This window comes from Amblyomma maculatum, chromosome 10 (assembly GCF_055883805.1).
Source record: "Amblyomma maculatum isolate TAMU_Amacu chromosome 10, ASM5588380v1, whole genome shotgun sequence".
Taxonomy (NCBI): Eukaryota; Metazoa; Arthropoda; class Arachnida; order Ixodida; family Ixodidae; genus Amblyomma; species Amblyomma maculatum.
Genome location: NC_139353.1, coordinates 99,803,172 through 99,826,415, shown reverse-complemented (window position 1 = coordinate 99,826,415; position 23,244 = coordinate 99,803,172). Strand labels below are relative to the sequence as shown.

General features: G+C 44.8%; 1 long non-coding RNA gene across 4 annotated transcripts; it reads right to left on the bottom strand.

The window, feature by feature from the left end:
* Nucleotides 1-908: 908 nt before the first annotated feature.
* Nucleotides 909-18,179, bottom strand: LOC146177108 (uncharacterized). 4 transcript variants are annotated; one of them, XR_014701606.1, is made up of 4 exons: nucleotides 17,933-18,179; nucleotides 5,506-5,588; nucleotides 5,357-5,418; nucleotides 909-1,484 (listed from the first exon to the last, which is right to left on the bottom strand). It is a non-coding gene; the product is annotated as an uncharacterized LOC146177108 (long non-coding RNA). The 4 variants fall into 4 exon arrangements; XR_014701608.1 differs by having other exon boundaries at nucleotides 18,106-18,138; XR_014701605.1 differs by having other exon boundaries at nucleotides 914-1,484; nucleotides 5,506-5,600.
* Nucleotides 18,180-23,244: the final 5,065 nt, after the last annotated feature.

Sequence of the window (23,244 nt, the reverse complement as noted above, 5' to 3'; positions counted from 1 at the left end):
CTACGCAGACTAAGGTGCCTGTATAGGCATTGTCTACTACCACCACAGTACGCGCGCCTTATATGGCCATATGCCAATTAATGATCAATTACTAATTAAATTAATAACTAATGAATAATTACTAAAAAGTGACAGGTGCATAATTATAGTATGCCTCGATAATTTCTCGTGTGTTTACGCAATGTGCCAAGCACGAGTTTCATCGAAAAGGGGGCGGAATTTACATTTCGAGCGATGTTTAGGCAAATTATCTTCTGCTGTTGGGGTTAATGAATTCCTATGTTCAAAAAGGCGGACATTCAAACAGCAGTATGCCCTATGTAGTATTTTTCGCAAGACAGGCGAAGTTTTTAAATTGACCACTGCGAAGACCAGCAAGGTCTAGTACAGTGAGCTCAACGGGCGACAGCGGCCAGCTGAGCTCTGGACTGAGGGCAACCGACCACTGGGTAGAAGTGGACGAGGTCGACGGAGAAGACTTGTGGGTGCAACAAGCAGACATCACTGAAGACACCCCAAAAACCGCCAATATAGGGCTAAAGTCTTTCCTTCCTTCCTTGTAAATTACCTGCGACCTGCATTGTATACCTAGATTTACGGTTAGCTTGGCAGCGCTGCTCTAACGCATCTGTCTTTCTTCTAAACAAAGCACACACACCAGACAATTCCGTGGGTGCCGACATTACTCTGCCTACATCACACCGATTGGCGACATTTCACAACCCATGTGATGGAGATTAAGTTATGAATAGAACTGGAGTGGCGGTCCCCCATGGACACCAATGCGGGCGGGCGAAGCCGGCAGAGCCAACTTATCTATGGTCCCCGATAGTTTTATTATAAACTATCTAGCCACTGTACAATAAACAATGGGATGAGCTAGCGGCGGCCATGTTGCAAGGGCCAGAAAGCAATCGGCGCCGGCCAGCGCAAGCGCTTCGCGAGCGCTTCCGTGTGTGTAGATTTTAGAACATTTATTCGTAAGCGCTTGTGAGCGTGTAGGTTTTAGAGCATTTATTGAAATCATCTTGACATTTATTTAGAGTGCCATTTTCATGTTTCATACGACGCATTGTTATAAGAGTGGATGCAACCAGCGGCGAGCTAAGATATTCTTCAGATTTTATGAATTCTTGGACCAGAAAACAACTTCCTATGCTATAATATAGAACCGCGTACGCACATAGCAAATCCGTAAAAGTAGTTTCAAAATTAGTGCACAGAAATTGATGAACACTGTTTCGGGATGAGAATGTTCTTAGATCTGTATATTGCACCAGGTGAAAATATTCTGCTGGTTCCAGCAGTACAAGGCTTATTAGCACATTCCCAGCAGCTACTGGGACCAGCAGGTACTGGGACCAACTGGTATTGAGACCAGCAGCTGCTAGGTTTCAGCCGAGGGTTGCATAATCAGAATTTGGTGCATTGGTTCTCTGGGGGCTTGTTGGCCAACAAGAATTTGGTGTAGCGGCTGCCTTGGACTGCACAAAGAAAATAAAGATAATGGCAGAGGTTTGTCATGACTCATAGTTTGATTTTCCATGCCCATAAAAATTCTGCAATCTGCATGGACACATTTTCCCTTTGTGACTGTGGTACTACAGCAGGTGTGCTCCATCTCTAAATGCCATGAAGGTAGCTGCATGGAAAAAAAAATATGCTACCAGCACCATGCTACTGCACTCAAAAGATAAATAATGAAAATTGAAAGCATCTACCCAAGAACCACATATTTGGTGCAAATCCACACGAGAACACGTCAAGCGTGATGCAAACCGCATTTAGAGAAAATATGCCATGAACAGCGCTTCTAATGTGTGGGTGGCTCACTTTTGCATGTGCCTGTGCAGACTGCCCCAATGCCCACACGCACCAATGATGTTTCATTCATTCAACCATGAGAATGCCATTTCTAGGAAAGTGTCAGTGCATTGCTTTAGGCAGACGCCCCATAACAACTGGTGTGGTGTTACCAGAAATGTTAGAGATATACCAGGGTGCCCAGCAAACCACTATTTTCAAAATCCCTGACTTTTCCAGGTTTTCCCTGATTATTTCAGGTCGAATTCCCTGACGATAGAAGAGACTGAAAAGTGTGGTTGCTGATAATGAGCATAGACGAAAAATTCACAACGAAAAGCTTATTAATCATATTCCGCGATTTACAATATTGTAAAGACTGTCATTTATTAACATTCTGTCATTTGTTAACAGAAGATTTGGACAACCCTGCAGTGGCCCCAGGATTGGAGGAGGTCAGTTTACATCCCCATTCCAAAGAAAGGCAGTGCCAAAGATTGTTCCAATTACCGCACGATCGCGCTTATTTCGCATGCTAGCAAGGTGATGTTGAAAATCCTCCAAGGTAGGCTGCAGCAGTATGCGGATCGGGAGCTTCCGGACGGGCAAGCTGGGTTTCGCAAGGGCAGAGGAACTAGAGACCAGATTGCCAACCTTCGCTGGATCATGGAAAACGCAAGAGAGTTCCAGAAACCTTCTACTTCTGCTTTATTGATTATGCAAAAGCATTTGACAGCGTAGATCAGAGCAGATAGGTGGCAAGCTCTCCAAGAGATGGGAGTTCCAATTCACCTCATCTGTCTCCTCAGGAACCTGCATGAAGGACAAGAGGCCACAGTCAGAACTAGGCATGGTCTTATTGATTGGTTTCCGATTGAGAAAGGAGTGAGACAAGGCTCCATACTGTCGCCCTCCCTATTTAACCTATATGCAGAGTGTATCATAAGGAAGGCCGGTCTGGACGAATCTTCAGCTGGAGTGAAGATTGCTGGAAAACGTATCAACAACGTATCAATATGCGGATGATACCACTTTATTGACAGAAAGTGAAGTGGAACTCAAGAGACTTCTGATGCGCATACAAGAAGAGAGTGAAAAGTTTAGGCTTAAACTGAACATTAAAAAGACAAAGATCATGGCGTCTTGCTCTATCACGTCCTGGAGCATCAAGGGACAAGAAGTGGAAGCTGTGACAGATTTTCTCTTCTTGGGCTCCAAGATTACCTCGGAAGGAGACTGCAGCCATGAAATTAGGAGACGCCTGCTTCTGGGAAAGAGAGCCATGGTTAGCCTTGACCGCCTAGTAAAGAGCAGAGACATTAGTCTGCCAACCAAGATCCGTATAACTCCTGCTATGGTCTTTCCAGTTGTGATGTATGGATGCGAGAGTTGGACTGTGAAGAAGGCTGACCGCCGAAGAATTGATGTGTTTGAATTGTGGTGCTGGCGGAGACTCTTGAGAGTTCCTTGGACTGCCAGAAGATAAAATCAGTCGATATTGTAGACCATAAACCCTGACTGCTCATTGGAGGGTCAAATTCTAAAGCTAAAGCTCAGTTACTTTGGTCATCTGATGGGAACAGAGGAGTCGCTGGAGAAAGATTTGATGTTGGGAAAGGTTGAGGGTCGCTGGAGAAGGGGTAGGCAGCGAACGCGATGGTTAGATGGCATCCTTGAGGCGCTGCAGATGAAGTTATGCGATGTTAGGAAGATAGTGAGAGACCGGAAAGCGTGGCGTGACATGGTCCATAGTGTCACGAAGAGTTGGACACGACTGAGCTGAAAGACTGTCATTAGTGTTAATGGCTGTTAAGAATGTGAAAAGCTTACTGAAAATTAAAAGCGCACTAATGCCAGCCTCAAGAGTATGCAAGCCAGCCCCCCCCCCCCCCCCCCCTACTCCTCGCAAACATCCGATAACCAAAATGGCTGCGGGCGAGCGCACAGCACCGTAGCTCGCAGATCGCTTTCGCGCTGCCCGCTTCCAGCACAGTTATTCCTGCTTTTTGTCTCGTACTACTCTCACGCAGAAATTCCACATATTTTATTGAGTACCCATCCTACGCGCATATTGGTTTTATTGTGGCAGCTCTGCAATGCGCTTGTGTCAAAGCAATATATAGCGCCTCGCCTGCAGAATATATTGTGCCATTTTTCCTGACTTGGCGAAATTTTTAAGGTTGCCAGGACATTTCACTGATATTTCCCAGTCCATAAAATTTCCCCGATATTTCGCGGCTGCTGGACACACTGACTGCACGCTTCACCGCAGTGCTCGGCAGTATGCACAGTGCACTGAAGCATCTTCAAAACGTGATGGCGCTGTTTTGTGAGAGGGACCACTGCTACTGCATCGCAATGCAAAAAGCGTAGCGGAAACCTCCGTAACAATATGTGCACAGCAAAGCACTTGATGAAACCAAGAAAAAAGAATGTCACTATGTAGTCACCTCAAATGCAGAAAACCATTGAATAAGTGTTCATTAGATAAAAGTACTGTGATGCAAATTATTTTCTGCAATTTTTGCAGGCCCAAATATAATTCAGGCTTCAAGTTAATTTAAACATCTTTGCTCCCTTGAAGGTCAAATTAACTGTACTGTACTCAGCAGCAATATGACAGCTACAGTTTCATGCAGGTCCACCCTGTACAATATACCAGTGCATGGAACCCTGTATGAAATTCATACCAAATTTTTCAATACAGTATACACTTCTGTGCAGTGCATTCTCAACTATGGTATGTGTGAAATTATATGCGCATTCTCAACTAAACGAGACGAGCAATGTTTGCTATTCCTTATTTTCCTTTTTTTTTTCAGCAATCAGTTATTTGACATTCAATGTTCGAAGGCATTTTTTCCCAATATTCATATTCACGATTTTCAATATTCACACACCCCTAAGTATAATGAATAAATATCACAATGAAGTTAAAGAAAAACTGACTTGACTTCAATGCATTCTGAAAGAAAAGCCAAGCACTTAGAAAAAAAATATTAAAAAGCAGCTAGAATTATTAGTCATGAAGCAAGTAGCAACCAGAATAAACTTTGAAAGAGTCGAACACAGTACTCTCTGAGCAGCACATTAGGCTTGAGTCAAACAAGTGAAAACAAAAATTACTTCCAGCACACTTTAAAATAGTAAAGGACAATTATTTTACACAACTGTGCACACACACCCCCACACTCCGAAGTGGAAGGCAACATTAGCAACAAAAAATTTCGTCTCCACTTTTCGATGAATCCTAAGTAGTGATTTTGCAATATTACCAGTGCAGTATTAAATCTCAAACATGCCTTGGATTGAAATTGCATTTTTTTTTTGCGAGTAACCTTACATGATTTCGACAGCAAGTGCACATTAAATGCAAGTGCAGCATCTTTATCAACGGCAAATCTTTATCTAGAACCTCACCAATTCCAACTCACATAATATAGACTTGGGGTTTAATTGAACACACACTTCATGCCTGTCGGCACTGCACAGTAAGAATGGTGAAAAACTGCACACAAGTGGAACAAATCCCAAGCCTCCTTTAGGTCCTCACCTTAAAGAGTTCATGTCCACAGCATTCTTGGATATCAGGGTGATTGCAAGCTGCCTCTTGTGCTATGAAAGGATGAAACACCACACTGAGGTATACGAAGCGCACTGAGGTACACTGCAGCAAGGATGACCGAACAAAGCACTACTTACGTGAAGAGGAAAAAGCTCAAAGAAATCGGTCATCCCCCGAGCACACCCTTGACTGCCAGCACTCGCACCTCGGGTCAGGGATCCTGCAGAAGATTCTGCACCAGAACAAGGACACACTTCGACCAGTTGTAAAGTAAAAGCGCACTGCAAAAATGGCCAGTGTGGTGGCCAGGGAAATTCGAGCACACTGAAGCTGGGCTATATATAATGGCAGCTCTCAAAACAAGGGCAGTGTTTCGGTTTCTGACTATACATTTCCAAGGCAGTCTCTGACAGGCTGAATCACCCCACTCAGCACCTGAGCAACCGCATTAAGCGGCCCATTCCACGGAGAACACAGCTCCGTTGTAGCACATGTCAAAAGACGTGGGCTGGTCAAGAGCATCACACGGAATAAAACTGATTACTGTAGCATTGTAACATGACTTGAGCGTCATTTTGACATGTAAGAATAAATTGTAGCACTGAAAAAAAAAATACAACTGGGCTAAATGGCCGAAAATCAATCCTGTCACCTTTGGCTGGGCCACAGGTATGATTTAAATAGAAAGGCCTTGGGCATTGTGTTGTAAATAAATATTAAAAAAAAACAGTGTCCATGTCTGCAAAGTGAGGAGCAAGGAGGACCTATGGCCACTAAAGGGACTCCGTATTTCTAGCATGCCACACCCTTCGAAGAGCATTCAGGAAAATTTCATTTGCATTTCAATTTTTTGAGAATGAGCAAATACCTTCAGTCTTAAAACGTTTGGTTTGGTTTGTGGGGTTTAACGTCCCACAGCGACTCAAGCTATGAGAGACGCCGTAGTGGAGGACTCCGGAAATTTCGACCACCTGGGGTTCTTTAACGTGCACTGACATCGCACAGCACACGAGCACCCTGCTTTTCGCCTCCGAGGCCGGGATTCTATCCCGCGTCCTTGGGAACAGTAGTCGAGCGCCGTAACCACTGCGCCGCCCCGGCGAGGCCAGTCTGACAACGTAGTTGTAAATTAAACCCAGAGAAATGAACACACGCATTTACTTTTCGCTTCGGGAGACTCACCCCCATCACATTGCACTGGCTTAAGGAAATACAGTTGACTCCTGTTAAGATGAACTCAGTTAAGATGAATGCTCAAACACAATGTCAGAGCATCTGTTGGCTTCCCACAGCTCAATGATTAAGAAACCAAAGTGTCTACCAGCACTTTGGTTAAGAGGTTACCCTAACCGATGGTCGCTTATACCCTCTTTACACGGGCAGAGTTAACCACGGTTAGCGTAACTGCGGTTACGCGAAACCGTGGTTAGCCCGTTTGCACGGCAGACCAAACCACAGTTACACCCCTAACCGTGGTTATCGCAAACCAAGTTTGGCGACCTCGGTTTGCGTCATTAACCGAGGTTATGGCGGCGTGTGTCGATGGAGGCTGCTCGTCGGCACTCGAGTGCGTGAAGTGTACGAGCGTGTCTGCTTCAGCAGTGTACTCGTTTGCCCGTATTGAATAGCCGGTGTCTACTGTGCAGCCCGGCGTCTTCGGTTACGGCCTACAGCCAAGCGTCTGCGTACTGAAGCCCCATCATGTGTTTGCAGTATCGTTTGTGCGGCTTGTTGCTGAGCGTGGAACGTCAAAAAATGCGCGGTCTTAGCTTTATAATGAAAGTGCACAAGTTTGCAACGCTTGCAGTGCGAGATGCTGCGAGCTGGCGGAGGTACGTTACACTTACCGCAGCGATGAAGCGAGCGAGTGCGGCGAACTACGGCGGGGTGCGTAACCCCCTGGTCGTCGATAGGCCTAAATTATTTCTCTTCGAAGCCGCGGCGATTGGTACTTTGGAACTGATCAACGCTGTCGAAATGGTGTACTCATGAAACATCTTTATTGTGAATCCTATTCTGCTGCCGTAAAATAACGATATGATAAACTGGCGATACATTAATCACAGAGCTAGTATAAGCAGAACGGTGAGCCGCAATGTACCGGCGGCAGCTGTCGTGAACAGAAACTTGATAGTATCGCGGTTATCGGTCTTGCCAGCAATTTTCCGCTGGTCAGTGATTAGGAGTGATTCAATTCTGATATTCGGCTCAGTATTCCAGATGCCAATAAATTTAGCACGTTTGTTTCCGACGTCGGCGGTAGCGAACCGCCGTGTCGTTCGCGTACGGTCTGCGGGAGGAGGGGCCAACGCGGCGGTGTTTACGATGGTCGATGAGGTGCTGCCATCATGCGGAGTTTCACCGCGTTGTTGACGCCTTGCCGGACGGCACTCCGAAAACTACATTATAAATATAATGTTTGCAAATGCTGCTTCGTTCCACAGATCACCGCGTCGCTTTGGCTATACTTTATGGGCAATGGCGGCCATAACCGAGAATGGCGGTTAGCTGCGATTGGCGGTTAACTGTGGTTAAGTTCGGTAACCTCGGTGAAGCGTAACCGTGGTTAAGCCGGCCATGTAAAGAGGGTATTAGGGTAACAAATTGGATTCCAAGGGAAGGAAAGCGTAGCAGGGGGCAGCAGAAAGTTAGGTGGTAGGTGGGCGGATGAGATTAAGAAGTTCGCAGGGGTCAAGTGGATGCAGCTAGCACAGAACCGGGTTAAGTGAAGAAATATGGGAGAGGCCTTCGCCCTGCAGTGGGTATAGTCAGGCTGATGATGATGATGATGTGGAGGACCAGAGCCAACATTTTTATTTTTCAACTTACAACGACGAAAGTTGGCGCTTTGGCTTCAAACAGCATCAAATAATTGAACAATGTTTCACAATGATAGCTTCAACAATTCTTCTATCACTGCTTATACATTGTTTACACGCTGCTTGCTTGTGGAAAGCCTAGCATGAGAACAGAACAGGCTGAGGGTCTGTAGATACTTTTAATATTTACTGAGAAGCAGGGTCTAAGATGAATAATGATGATTTTCTTAATTTTGTAAATTTTTTTTTTAAAGAACACAGTATACACTTTCTAATGTCTGGGCTGCATTATCTAACAGTGGCAAAAATGAAGACCAAATATAAATCTGGGACTCTCGATACACAGCACATATCAGCAATCACAAGAGCATTCTAATCCATGCACCCATCGCTACGCTATGCTTTCCACGAGCAAGGCAATAAGCTCAAAACAAACTTCTGAGAAAATAAGCTCAAACATTCTAAGCTAACATGACGCACTCCATTTACTAATTTCGAGCATTTACAATTTGCGTTTTTGGCAAAATATTTCAGTACAACACAGAGAGCCAGATAGTCAAACAAGAATATTGCGAATTTTTCAGAAAAAACAGTGAAAAAAAGGCTAGCATAAAGACGAGACGAAAAGGACAGCGCTGATGTTATCACCAGACATTGTAGTCTCATCTTTTCCCTCGACTATTTTGCGCTGCTTTTTCTGAAAAATATGTACCAACACGCCCAACTCTTCTAATTAACCATATTGCGAATTATTTGTTGCACCAACTCCTCTTAAATATTGTAACGGATGAAATGATTTTAATACAGATGAACGTCGTATGAAGGACGGACGGACACGGCTCAGAAAACCCAGATCAGTCTGCGAGCGGCTCGCTTCCCCTGCTTCTTCTTCTCTTTCTGTTGCTTCTCATGTGCCGCTACGCGGCGTAACAATTCCTCCCGGGCAAACGATTTTCATCCTCGAGAAAATTAGGCAGATCGCAGATGGCAGCGCTTCAGACGAGCCACGTGAACAACTTGTGTCTTGCGGAATCGACGGTTATCCGTCGTGACTTTGGCGATAACGTAATTCACGTCATTCAGTTGGTCCAACACGACGAAGGGGCCATCGTACTTGCAGAGAAACTTCTCATATAGTCCTCGCTTGCGAATGGGCGTCCAAAGCCAGACATAGTCTCCAGGGGAGTAAGTAACTGCACGATGATGCAGATCGTAGTGTTCTTTCGAGTGGCTTTGAGAAGCCAGTGTGCGTAAACGGGCTATACAACGGGCTTCTTCGGCACGGCATAATATCTGGGAGACAGACGCATCGTCGTTGGGGGAAGATGGTGTCAAGGAAAACGTGGGGAGTTCTTGCATAGAGTAAATAGAAAGAAGAATAGCCGGTAACCTCATGATTTGCAGTGTTATAAGCGTACGTCATATACGGTAGCACTGCATTCCAGTTGCGATGGACAGACGAGAGTACATGGACAGCATGGTTGTCAAGGTGCGGTTGGTGCGCTCGGTGAAACCGTTGGTCTGCGGATGATACGGTGTCGAGTGTCGGTAGTGTGAACCACAAAGTCTGAGCATTTCTTCCACGACATCAGCAGTGAATTGCAGACCATGATCACTTATAACGACATGGGGTGTGCCATGGCGAAGAATAACGGAATGCAAAAGAAATGACGAAACATCAGCAGCCTTTGCGGTAGCAAGAGCAGCGGTCTCCGCATATCTGGTAAGATAGTCAACGCAGACGATAACCCAGCGGCAGCCCTCTACAGTCTTTGGAAATGGACCGAGCAGGTCAATTCTAATCTTTTCAAAAGGTGAGGTAGGTGGCTTGAAGGGTTGTAAAGGTCCGGCCAGCGTGGTGGTGCGTGCCTTAAGTCGCTGGCATTGTTGACATGTCGCAATGTATTGCTTGGTTGTCTTATAAATTTGTGGCCAATAAAAACGCTGGTGAGTTCGGTGCAGGGTACGAGAGAAGCCTAGATGTCCAGAGGTAACGTCATCGTGCATGGCATGCAAAACTTGTGCATGGAGACTTTTTGGGACGACCAAAAGGGGGGTAGCACCGTCAACTGAGTAGTTCTTGAACAAAACACCATCGATGATAGTAAACTGTGTTGACTATGCTCTTCCTTCTGCCTCTTGTATAAGAGGCTGTAGTGACTGGTCGTAGCGTTGTTCTTGCCTAAAGGTCGCCATACTAGGAAACGTCGACGCGATTGAGGCTAAACACCCATCGAAGCCGTCTTCATCGTTAACGGAAGTTGGCAATGGGTGCCGTGACAAGCAGTCTGCATCACTGTGATGTCGTCCACTCTTGTATGCGACACCAAAGTTGTATTCTTGCAGGCGCAATGCCCAGCGCGCCAGATGACCAGATGGATCGCGAAGTCCGATGAGCCAGCATAGCGAATGGTGGTCAGTAACTATGGTGAAGTAGCGTCCATATAGGTATGGTCGGAACTTATGCACAGCGAACACAACTGCGAGGCACTCCAATTCGGTAACTGTGTAGTTCCATTCACATTTTGTCAACGTGCGGCTGGCATATGCAACAACGTGCTCAGCCCCATTATGCAGCTGCACAAGCACTGCCCCAAGACCTATGCCACTGGCGTCAGTGTGAACCTCTGTCACAGCAGAAGGGTCAAGTGGCGCAGCAGTGGTGCTGAAGTTGGGGAAGATTTGAGCAGATTGAAAGAGGATTCGCATTCTGGGGTCCACATAAATTGCGAATCCTTGTACAGTACAGAAGTAATGGGGTGGGCAAGTTGCGCAAAACCAGCAATGAAGCGACGAAAATAGGAAGAGAGGCCAAGAAAGCTCCGAAGACTTTTCAGGGTGTGTGGAGTTTCGAAGTCGCGTACTGCAGCAATCTTCTGTGGATCCAGTCTGATACCATCCTCGTTGACGAGGAACCCAAGAACTAAAGTTTGTCGCTCTCCAAAATGGCACTTCTTCGAATTCAAAATGAGGCCCGCTTTGCCAATGCATTCAAGACCATTATGGAGCTTCTCATTGTGCTCTTGGAAGCCATTTCATCCGTTACATTTGGTGGTAGGCGGTGGGTAAAAACGTTCTGGATCCGCCAGTACCTCGTCGCAGCCGTCGTGTAGCAGGTTTGCCACCTTTATCTCCTCAACAGTACCTTTCAATGGCTACCACCCTGCACCTCCACCAAATGTAACGGATGAAATGGTTTTAATACAGATGAACGTCGTATGAAGGACGGACGCACACGGCTCAGAAAACCCAGATCAGTCTGCATGCGGCTCGCTTCCCCTGCTTCTTCTTCTTCTCTTTCTGTTGCTGCTCGTGCGCCGCTATGCGGCGTAACAATATGTTCAGCAAACACATGTAATTTCCACTATATTCATAGAATGTTGTGAACGAAGTGGTGAAGTGAATATAACACACTGCCAGTGCCAAGCGACGGTCGCTCGGATCACAAGTGGAAGGCTTTGCTGCAGTACACAAGTGACTTGAGGCAGAAAGTTTAGCGTTTGCACGCAGGTTAGTGCTTTTTCATTCCCCGACACCACCACACAAGATCAAGCAGTGTGAGTGATTGTCAGCGGTCAGCACGAGTCAGCAGCCTTTGAACATGTCTACAGCGCAGTGGACAATGTGGCATGGATGGTTGCAACCATGTAATAGTTATGCATTCATGCCGCCCATCCTGGAGGAAGTAAGTGGGATAGCTTTCGCCGTGACTTGTGCCGCTGTCTCCACCACATGCCTGCGATATGAAAAAGCCATCGGCGCTGGCACTTGGCTTCCTGTCCGACAAAGTGGCTGCAGATTAGCAGTGCTGAGAGGGCCCTCTGGCCGTTCTTTTTGTGGTTTCCGGAATCTCGGCGAGCAACCTCAAAAATGTCGACAGAACTTCGGAAACGCTCTATCTAAATTGCGCTGCTTTTGCACGCATTTCTTACAAAATTTCATTTTATGAATTCTGGCTACACCGAAGTATTTTGCGATTTTTTGCTGCTGGGAAGGACGACTGCTCTCCACCAAGAGGGACTGCGTCAAAAAAGACTCTGGTTGCATTCCGGTGCACAAATACATTTAGAGTCTGCATCAAGAATAAAAATCAACTGGGTGCAGGAGAAAGGTAGAAAACGAAGTGAGTAAAACCATCAAAAGTTAGTGCACAAGGTGTGGCTAGCAGTAGCCAAAAATGCCACCTCCAATGTGTGAGAGGCATCTGCAACGTAATTTGCCACTTTCGATTTCCCTGTTCGTTCAGATGTTCCCTCAAGAGTGCAGCAGAAATGTATCTAAAATTCAAGCAAAAATGTCATCACCCTGGCCATCTGAGGTGCAACTCATCAGCAAAATGAAACAGAGTGAATGATTAGTAAAATGCATTCTCCAGGGTGTCTAGCAAACCACTATTTTTAAAATCCGAGACTTTTCCAGGTTTTCCCCGATTATTTCAGGTCAAATTCCCTGATGAGTGAAGAGGCTCAAAAATGCAGCTGCTGGTGATAATGAGCAAAGATGAATAATTCCCAACAAAACGCTATTTATTAATCATATTCTCCAATTTACAACAGTGAACGGCTGCCAAGTGTTGATGACAGGTAAAAACGTTGCAAGTTTACTGAAAATTAAAGGTGCACTGATGCCAGCCTTAGCAGAGCTCCTTGATACTAACAGTTGCGAAATTTCCTATAGGCACCATGTATCAAAAACGGCAGTTTTGATTGGTCAAAATTCAGGTGTATATAGGGTGCCTCGAGGTCACGGCCGTAAAGCCCCTCTATCTCTGGAAAGTAGCGAAATTGTAAGATCTTTGCCGCCGTTTCCCTCTCCCGGCGCTTTCTCCTCGCTTCTCTACGCTCCCCTCTCCAAAGAGAGAGTGAGGGCGGGTTTTCTGGTTTGTCGTTGGCTGCCGGGCCCCCTGACGTGACAAACACGTCACCATACGTCATCAGCGCGCGCAAAATCTTGTTTTGCTTGTTTTTTAGTTTCTCGCTGCCGCCATTAAACTGCCTCATTGTACCGTTCCTGTGGCTTGCGCGCGTGCAGTTTTGTGCACGTGATGCCGTGCTGCTGCGCGTTTCAGTGTTCAAGTAGAATAGAAACAGAACATAGAATAGTAGAACAGAACGACTGCCGCGCTTCGCTGATTACCAACACGGCACCCGAAAGGTTAATTGAGTTGAAGAACTTTTCATAGACTCACATGTCACTGACGAACCCATCGCCAGCCGTAATCGAAACTGTAAAAATTGCTGAGAACTTTTTCCGCAGTAACAGAGAGGGTCTCCTCAAAAATTCAATCAGCACTGCACAACTGCAGGCCCGGATAAAAGATAGCATTCCATTGGTATCTTGCTTCCCAGCCTGCCACGATGTTGTGAAAGAGATTGTGAGTGTTTTCGTGAAAGTACGGATCCAGATTTTTGTCCGAGATGAAGCCTCCAAAATATCTCCAGTGACTAGTAGTAAATGCGGTAGCAAAAGCGTAGGCATGCGGGTCGCTGCAGATCAGATTCGGTGACAGTATGCATTCGTAATTTCATGTTTTATTAATTTGAAAAATTTGTGAAAGTTGTGGTTTGAAAATCTGCATACAATTAATATTTTGCCTGTCGCCTGAATGAATCTGTAAATTGTTCAAAATTTCTGGTAACTGCTTGCATTTTTTAAAGATATTCTCGTGCATATCTGAAGCTTATAATCATCGAAATTAAAATTGGATTGATTGTAGCGTGTGTGAAAAATGTTTCTACGAAAATTATTTGCTCGCACTTCGTTTTCATATCTTTTCATTTCGTTAAGGTTTCTCAGCATCTTCCAATTGTCTAACAGTGTTTTTCTGTGCATTTATTTTTATTTGAAAATGTGTGTTTTCAATTAATGTGCCTGCGCCAGTCTTAGGGCCCTTGTAAAGCGACCAGTGCTGTGTCAGTAAAATCAAAGATGCTACTTGGTTCCAATGTGCAACAGTGTTTATAGCTACATTTCTTCTGTATTTGGAACTGTGTATTTTGTATGCGCCACAGCTTACGACCTTTAAAGCAAGCCAGTATTGTGCCAATAAAATAAGACCCTATTTTGCCTGAGTCACTTTGCTGGATCAATTGATTTTACGAAGAAATAAAAGCCACTTTTTTCACTTACACTGCCTCTGATTAGCAGCTGTAGGAACACTGCTTCATCGTTTTCTTACAGACGTGGTTTGAAAATGAAAGCATACAACAATCGACGCTTTTGCTTATAGGTAAGCCAGAAGCGATCGATGTTAGAATTCGCCGGTTTGCCGCTCACGCGCAAAGATGCAGAAGATTTCTGAAGGGGCCATTGGCTCTCATTCAGGGTCATCTATCTGTCACCCAACACAGATGACACCATGATTGCCTGCTCAGTTTATTTCCCGTTTTTGATGCTTCAGAGTACCCGAGCGCGATGCTGAGTGCAAACATTTCTTGCCGTTTTGAGCGTGTCTTCTCCTTCCTTTTTTGTCATTGCGAACAATATGTGCCGCTAAAACCAAACAACATTTTCAAATCGATTAGTAGTTACCTGTGCAAAGCAGATTTAAAAGAACGCTTTAAAAGGTAACACAAAAAGCCCACGCCATTCACTATCATTGACCCTTCCGCGGCGCCCCTCGAGCGCAGGCAGGTTCAGCGTGCTGTGCGCAGCGCTCCCGCCGGTGGGAGAGTGAAATCAGAGGAGCATTGAGGAGGAAAGCAGCCGAAGGGAGGAGAGTTTCGCTACTTTCCAGATAGAGGGGCTTTAGGGACCCGCGCACTCAGCACAAAAACAAACAAAAAACTGCATCAATAACACACTTGCTGTGCGCCAGCTTAAAATGAAAATGCACTGCGGAATATATCGTGCCATTTTCCCTGCAGCTTGGCGAAATTTTTGATGGTCTCCCTGATTTTTCCCGGTGCATGAAATTTCCGTGACAATTTCCGGTTTTCCCAGTTGTCACACCCTAGCCAGACGTGACTGTTTAGCGGCGCATTCTTTTAACCTTGCTTGGTATGCTAATCAAGTCATACACCCAAACCCTGCAAATGGATTGGAAGTTAGTCATGGGTTAGCAGTACTAAAGGCAATGCAGTCAGTTTAATATAATGACACTATGAAAAAAGCCAACGCCCTCATCATCACAAGCTGACTCGACACTGCACAGCACAACTGTAATGTGCTGAAAAACATTTTTTAAATGTGCAAGGATTTCTGGATTCTTCTAAAATTTGCTCACTGGCATGTTTACAAACACGCATTTGCAAAACTGATTTTGCCATTCAACATCCGGCTCAGCCAAGTGATAAAAATACAGTAGACTTGCATTAATCTTCAGATATCAGTACTGCGCAAAAGCCTCCCGCGAAACGGTGAAAATAACCTTCTAAGCGCACTGAGCTCATACGAACATCGTGCTTCACTTCGGAGAAAAGCTGTAGCTCAAGTCGTAAAAGAACCGAGTCAAGTGTGAGTTGCATTTTATAAGCCATCGGTTTTGGGTTTTCATCCCAAAGCGAGAGAAGCGGTAGCTACGAGGTCCGGAAATTTTGTTTGATCACCTGCGGTTCTTTGTCATGCACTGAAGTCGAATAGCACACGGGCGTCATAGCTCTTTTCGCCTGGGTCGAAATGCGGCCGATATTCAATTCCGCATCCTTGGGCACAACAGTCGAGCGCCCTAACCACTGCGGCGGGTGCTTACTTAAACTTAACTTCTGAGGCACCAAAAATCGGGCGACAAAAATATTATTTTATTTGCCGAAAATGACGCCAATGATACTTCGGCAAAATGATATGGCCTGTTTTAAACTAGGGACGACAAAATTACCATCTCTCATGACTGCCGAACTACGGTACCTGAAGACATAGCCGAACTATAGGAGGTATTCACATGACGTCACAGCTGACGTCAGTATGCAGCCGACGCCATATTTGCGTCCTGTTTTTGACTAGTACTAGTACGGAGCGGCGGTTAGGTTAGCTTTTCGTGCGCGTCCGTTTGGTGTGTCACTCTGCCTCATGCCAGCACCGTTGTTATGAAAACTCAATCGGTATCATGAGTGACAGTTCGATTTATCAGCAAAGTGGGCGCGATGCGGACAGAGACCTGTACGAAACAAAACATTGGTACCAACCCGTGTGCAGTCGATATGCGCAACTGCACGGTAAGCGTCGGCCTGTGCCCGCATAAATGTGTGCGACAATCATGAATTCCTTGTTCTACAGACGAGCTTCATCGCAAGAAACCAATCGCAAGCCTACTGACCACTCGAAGAACGCAACTATGTTGCAATCGGCTGGGTTAAGAGCCGCGGTTGAAGCAGACGAACTCGCTCTTTGTGCAATTACGTGCGTGCCGTCCAACGTTTATACCAACTAAACCGATGAGTTTTTGAAGCTGATATTCTGCATAGAAATGGCGTTAGTAGTCAGTATCTTTTATACAAAACTTGTTTGGTGTACTTGCCTCAATCGATCAGAAGAAGTCGGATCTTTGCATCGTCTGTGGCGGTAAGGAAGCAAAAGAAACCGCTGCCACACGCCACAGTGATGACACCGGTAGCGCCACCGATCGTTGCCTTGCGGGCTTGAAATAACCTTTTGCAACAAAACTCTTGAAATATAGCGCAGTTTTGGCCAAGCTAAACTTGATTTGTTATTAGAGATAAATTTGTTTATGAAGTTCTTCAAACCTTCTGCAAAACAACTCTGCCCGCCTACGATCCTTCGCCGAATCTGCATGCGGTCTGCTTTGATAGCCAACACAGGCGATGCAAACATCCAACTTCTTCTGATCGAATGAGGCAAGTACGGCAACACAAAGTTTAGCGAGTCCTCTTTGAATGATTTTATTTCAACAAAACACGACGAGGAGGTGTTGGCAGCGCGCTGAATGCATGCACATGACTGCAAGCGATACATTGCCGCGCTGCTCTTTTACCGGGAATGTGTCTTCCGAGTGCGTGAAGAACAGTCGTGCACAGATAGTGACAAGAGCTGGCTGCTAGGGCACATTCAGAAGATTCCAGTCCAGCCCATTTTGACATACATTTCTCATATTCCATGATAATTGTGCGGTTGTGCCGTGCCAGCCATACGTGGCGTCGCATCTCGGGGAAGTGTCTCGTTCGGGTGGAGTTGTTCGTGTGTACTTCCGGAACCTTAAAATGCCGAGGTCTTTCGCGCAGCTCTTCAGCTTCCGTTGTTTACACTGTGCACGCGTCTATTGTCTACGATAGCTCAATAAACTATCATATAGCTGCGGGTGTCACTGCTTGTAGAACCGCACGACAGCACTTGATACATACGTTCGCCCTGTTCGTTCCGAGGACACAAAAATGGCCGACTGTGCCTCAATTACCCACAATGCACCGCGCACAGCGCGTCAGTGAATACCCCCTATAGTGCCTAGAATAGGCACTGTAGCCGAACTGCGCTGGCAGTCGTGCCCGCTTGCGCCACTGTTCCCGCTTGCTTCGCTATTCGTTTTCCTCCGTGCCTAAAATAAATTTGCTGGAAGCTTAGCGCGGAAAAACAAGGTCAATGGAAACACTGAAAACAAGACAGGACAGGTCATGGCGCTGTGTCCTGTGTTGTTTTCAGTGTTTCTAATGTCCTTGTTTTTCCGCGCTAAGCTTCCAGCAAAGTTCATGCACCAACTAGCCTGCAAGAATGTTTTCGCAAATTCGCTAGACGTAAGCCCAATCTCACAAGACGAGGACTAAAAAGAAAAAGAAATGCACGTTTTTTTACTTACCAAAAACACGTACTGTAGGTCCTAGGCCATACAGATGTCGCATCACATTTCTCAGTCTTGATAGAAGTTATCACATCACCTTCACCGATTCAAATATGTGTACACGTTTCGGATAAAACGCCTTAAATTTATACTGACAACGACGTTTAAATATTGTAAAAAGCACAAAATACTTGAGCATTCGCAAACACGAGTCGCCACGTTTAGCACTCATCACGGATGTGTTTAAACTTCGGAACGGCTTCTTTTGGCTTGTTGAACATGCTGATGATGATGAACATCAACCCAATGGCTGCACCGGATCGTCCGAAGGCGTGTCGTCTGCTACGCTAGCAGATAGATGAAGGTAACAGTAGTAACAGCCTCGTGCATCACGCCGTGATAAACAAAATCGGAAAGATAAGATAATATTTTTGCATCTTTGATGTTTGCAATACCTCATAGCGGTAGAACACTGCGGCTACCGGTTGAAAAAAAAAAAAAAAGGCTTAGCTTGTTTAAAAAGCTGTTTTTTGCAGCTACGGCGATATTTTGATCACGGAGCAGAAACATGATGTAAAAACGGGTATATACTTTCCGTGCTACGTTTTTGTAGAATGAATGAGCTCGCGGTAGGGGAATGCAACAAGTTCTCACATGCGTAAATGAACTCCAGTGCATAATAATAATAATAATAATAATAATAATAATAATAATAATAATAATAATAATAATAATAATAATAATAATAATAATAATAATAATAATAATAATTGGTTCATAGGAAGGGAAAGGCGCAGTATCTGTCACACTTGCTATGTGGACACCTGAACCGCGCCGTAAGGGAAGGGATGAAGGTGGGAGTGAAAGTGGAAAGAGAGAAAGGGGAGCCGTAGTGGAGGGCTATGGAGTAATTTCGACCAACTCCAGTGCATGCGTTTGTGAACTTGGGCGGGTTACTTTGCTGGTTCCAGTAGCATTCCAGAAAGAAACCAGCAAAATTCTAGAACCAGCAAAGAAAACCAGCAAGCACACTGATGGAACCAGCACAGCCAGCAGGCCACCTGCTGGGATCAGTAGAAAACCAGCAAGCACCCTAGCTGGAACCAATACAATCAGCAGAAATCCAGCAGGTTACCTGCTGGTTCCAGCACTAACCAGCAGCTTCCAGCAAGATACCAGCAGGAAATTTTCACCTGTGAACATTATCTCCAAATGAGCGTCGTTCGTTGCCTGTAATACCAACACGGCTGCAACATTAGTCTGTTACTTTAATGGCAGTAATAGTCTTTGAATACCATATTAATGCTGCAACTTATAGAACTAGTGCACATCTTTCAGACTCTTTTGGGTATCACTGTGAGAAAAAATGACAGCCTGTTAATTAAAATGTTTGAAGCTGCAAAAATTTGATGGTACTACAGAAATTAAAGGCAGAAAAAAAAACCGAATGATCGCTTTGTGTCTTATTTCACATTATTTCTGCCAATAGGTAACCAAGGCGCCGCAAGAAGCACCTGATGTTAGTTCTTTTCAAGCGATCCAAAAAAATACTGGGATCACTTAACACTTCTTGCGTGCTGTAAATGCTTAAACATTGAGCGCTGTAGTTTCGCTCCTGTCATGCTTTTAAGAGAGAGACCAGCGTTAGCTCGATTTTACATTTTTTATGCAGTTTAGCATTTGATTTTGAATTCTACTCGTAGAAACTTTTGAAAGATATATTACATGATTTTTCTAGCCTAAAGTTTCGTTGTTAATGAAATCACCAGACTATCACTCAAGAACTAATACCGGCAAATAAAGTGCAAGTATATCATACTCGATATAAGCTATATTCAATGATATATGACTTGACGTTGTAGCATAAGTTTAATTTAATATAAATGACATAATTAATGACAATTATTTAAGGCATAAAATAAGTTGTGCAATTATACTCGACATGCAGCGATTAACGATACACGATCAAAACTCCTTGCGTGCTGCGAGTGTGTAAACACTGATTGCTAGTTTCACTTCTGTTACGTTTATTTTAAAAGAGAGACCAGTGTTACCTTTGTACTGGACATGATCTACACGGAACAATTATACATATTTTGTACATGCCACACATGAGCCAATCATGCTGAATATTAATCTTGTTTTTTTTTCGAAAGTTTTTCTTTTAAATTTTATTCCATGCAGTACAAAAGAGCACAAAGACATCCAGATAAGTGCAAAGTAGCGTCGACACACAAATGGGCTGTTACATAAAAAATGACCCTACGGTGACACCTCGTTCTTGTCCCTTGCAAGACCCCGGCTTCAGATTTAACGCACTACCTCCACTCCAGAAGTTCTATATAACGTCCTTGGTCACGACATACCCGGAGCATATACATATAATATAGCTAAATACGGTCTGCATTTTTGTTCTCGTCAATTGTATGCAAGACATTAATGTAGTACATGGACACCATGTGGTTTTTGCAAACGACCGCTAAGTAATGTGAGTGAGTAGTCTTTAATATTAAGGAGAGCAGTAGTAGCTAGGGTCAGGGAGATCACATACACTGGAAATCGGGCCCATTAGGAAAAATGTGTTGCGTTGTACGTTATATTACGTTAATGAATCCAATATGCTTACCTTATATGAAGGCATTGCAAATTAAGCAACTCAAAAAGCACCAACAAAGGCGTTGGTTGCTACTTTACCCTTTGGTGTGAATGTATAATTGAACTTTTTTCTTGCTCACCTATACCAGTTTCAACAATCAAGCAATTCAGTGATTGGCATGACCGCGATGCCTGAGGCCTAGGTCATGTGACTGGATAAAAAAACTTTGATGTAATAGTTTCTTAGCTCACTGATTTCTGTTCTTCAGGCAGGCTGGCTTTAGTGTTGCAGCGAATTAAGCTCTTAACCAAAGCTAACTGCAATTTCCTTTTTTTTCGTACCCCCCCATGATCTAGACCTCATAGCCATCGCTTGCCTGTTGAAACCACAATAGGTCAAAAAAGAAATTGATTATATATTGTTAAGGTTTATTTACAGAGTGCTTTTTCACTTTAGCCTGGTGCTTAATGAACAGATGGCGAGTTTCTTCATCACACTTCCTCTTTTCTCTCTTCAGTGCGTCCTAAGATTTCCTCTTCGCAGATGAAGAACTAAGAGACTCAAGAGTGGCAGAGCTTTATTTTTACGACATGCATAACTTGTGCTTTTTGCGAGGGGCAACCTTGGGAAGATTGGCGCAGCATCATGTAATTCAAGTCATTGATCCATGTTAGCACAATAAATGGGCCTGTGTTGTGCGACAACAGCTTCTGGGACAAACCACGCTTGCGGAGAGGTGTCCAGAGCCATACTAAGTCTCCGGGAAAGTAGCAGACATGCCGGTGCTGATGATCGTAGCGCTGTTTAGAGCGGTCCTGAGAGTCCAGAATGCGTAACCAGGCAAGCCGACGAGCCTCTTCAGCGCGGCAGAGGGTGCTGGAAACAGAAGGCTTGGTGTGGAGAGAGAACGGTAAGATGGTGTCGAAAGAGTTTCAAGGCAGACGGGCGAAAAGGAGGAAAAATAGGCTATAAGCAATTGTTTCATGCCTCGAGGTATTATCATCATCATCATCATCAGCCCGATTATACCCACTGCAGGGCGAAGGCCTCTCCCATATTTCTCCACTTAACCCGGTTCTGTGCTAGCTGCATCCATTTGACCCCTGCGAACTTCTTAATCTCATCCGCCCACCTAACTTTCTGCCGCCCCCTGCTACTCTTTCCTTCCCTTGGAATCCAGTTTGTTACTCTCAGCGACCATCGGTTATCCTCTCTTCGCACTACATGCCCTGCCCATGTCCATTTCTTCTTCTTAATTTCTGCTAGAATGTCGGTAACTTGAGTTATTTCTCTGACCCACTCTGCACGCTTTTTATCTCTTAATGTTACCCCTACCATTTTTCGTTCCATAGCCCTCTGGGTTGTCCTCAACTTAAGTAGAACTCTCTTGGTTAGCCTCCACGTTTCAGCCCCATAGGTGAGTACAGGCAAGATGCAACTGTTGTATACTTTCCTCTTGAGCGATACCGGTAAGCTGATAGTCATAATCTGCGAGTGCTTGCCAAATGCGCTCCATCCCAATCATATTCTTCTTGTTATTTCCTTTGCGTGGTCCGGATCTGCGGTTACTACCTGTCCTAAGTAGACAAATTCGCCTACTACTTCCAGTATTTCGCTACCTAATGTAAACTGCTGCTCCTTCCCGAGGCTGTTGAACATTACCTTAGTCTTCTGCATATTGATTTTCAAGCCTACCTTTCTACTTTTCCTGTCTAGGTCATCAATCATTATTTGCAGTTCATCCCCTGAGTTGCTTAGCAAGGCAATGTCATCAGCAAATCGCAGATTACTGAGGTATTCTCCATCTACCCTTATCTCTAACTGCTGCCATTCCAAGTCTCTGAATACTTCCTCTAAACAAGCTGTGAATAGTACTGGGGAGATTGTGTCTCCTTGCCTAACACCTTTCTTTATGGGAATTTTGTTACTTTCTTTATGCAGAACTATGGTTGCTGTGCAGCCACTATATATATCTTCCAGCACTTTCACGTACGGCTTGTCTACCCCCTGATTTCGCAATGCCTGCATCACCACTGAGGTTTCAACTGAGTCAAATGCTTTTTCGCAATCAATGAATGCTATGTATAAGGGCTGGTTATATTCCAAGCATTTTTCTATCACCTGATTGATGGTATGGATATGATCGATAGTAGAGTACCGTTTCCGAAACCCTGCTTGATCCTTTGCTTGATTGCAGTCTAAGGTTGTCCTGATTCTATTAGCGATTACCTTAGTAAATACCTTATACGTAACAGACAGTAAGCTGATTGGTCTGTAATTTTTAAGGTCCTTAGAGTCCCCTTTCTTGTGAACGAGGATAATGTTTGCATTCTTCCATGGTTCCGGTAACGTCGATGACACCAGGCACTGCGTATACAGGGTGGCCAGTTTTTCTAGCACGATATCCCCGCCGTCCTTCAGCAAATCTGTAGTCATCTGATCCTCTCCAGCTGATTTCCCCCTTTTCATAGTTTCTAGTGCTTTCTTGACCTCGTCCTTCGTCACTGGTGGAACGTCTGACTGTTTTTCCCTACCGCCAATCTCATTACGGTCCTGACTACTTTGGCTACTGTAGAGATCTGTACAGAACTCCTCGGCTACTTTGACTATCTTTTGCATATTAGTGATGACGTTGCCCGCCTTGTCCCTTATCGCATACATCTGGTTTTCGCCCATGCCCAATTTCTTCTTTACCGCTTTAAGGCTTCCCCCGTTCTTTACAGCATGCTCAATT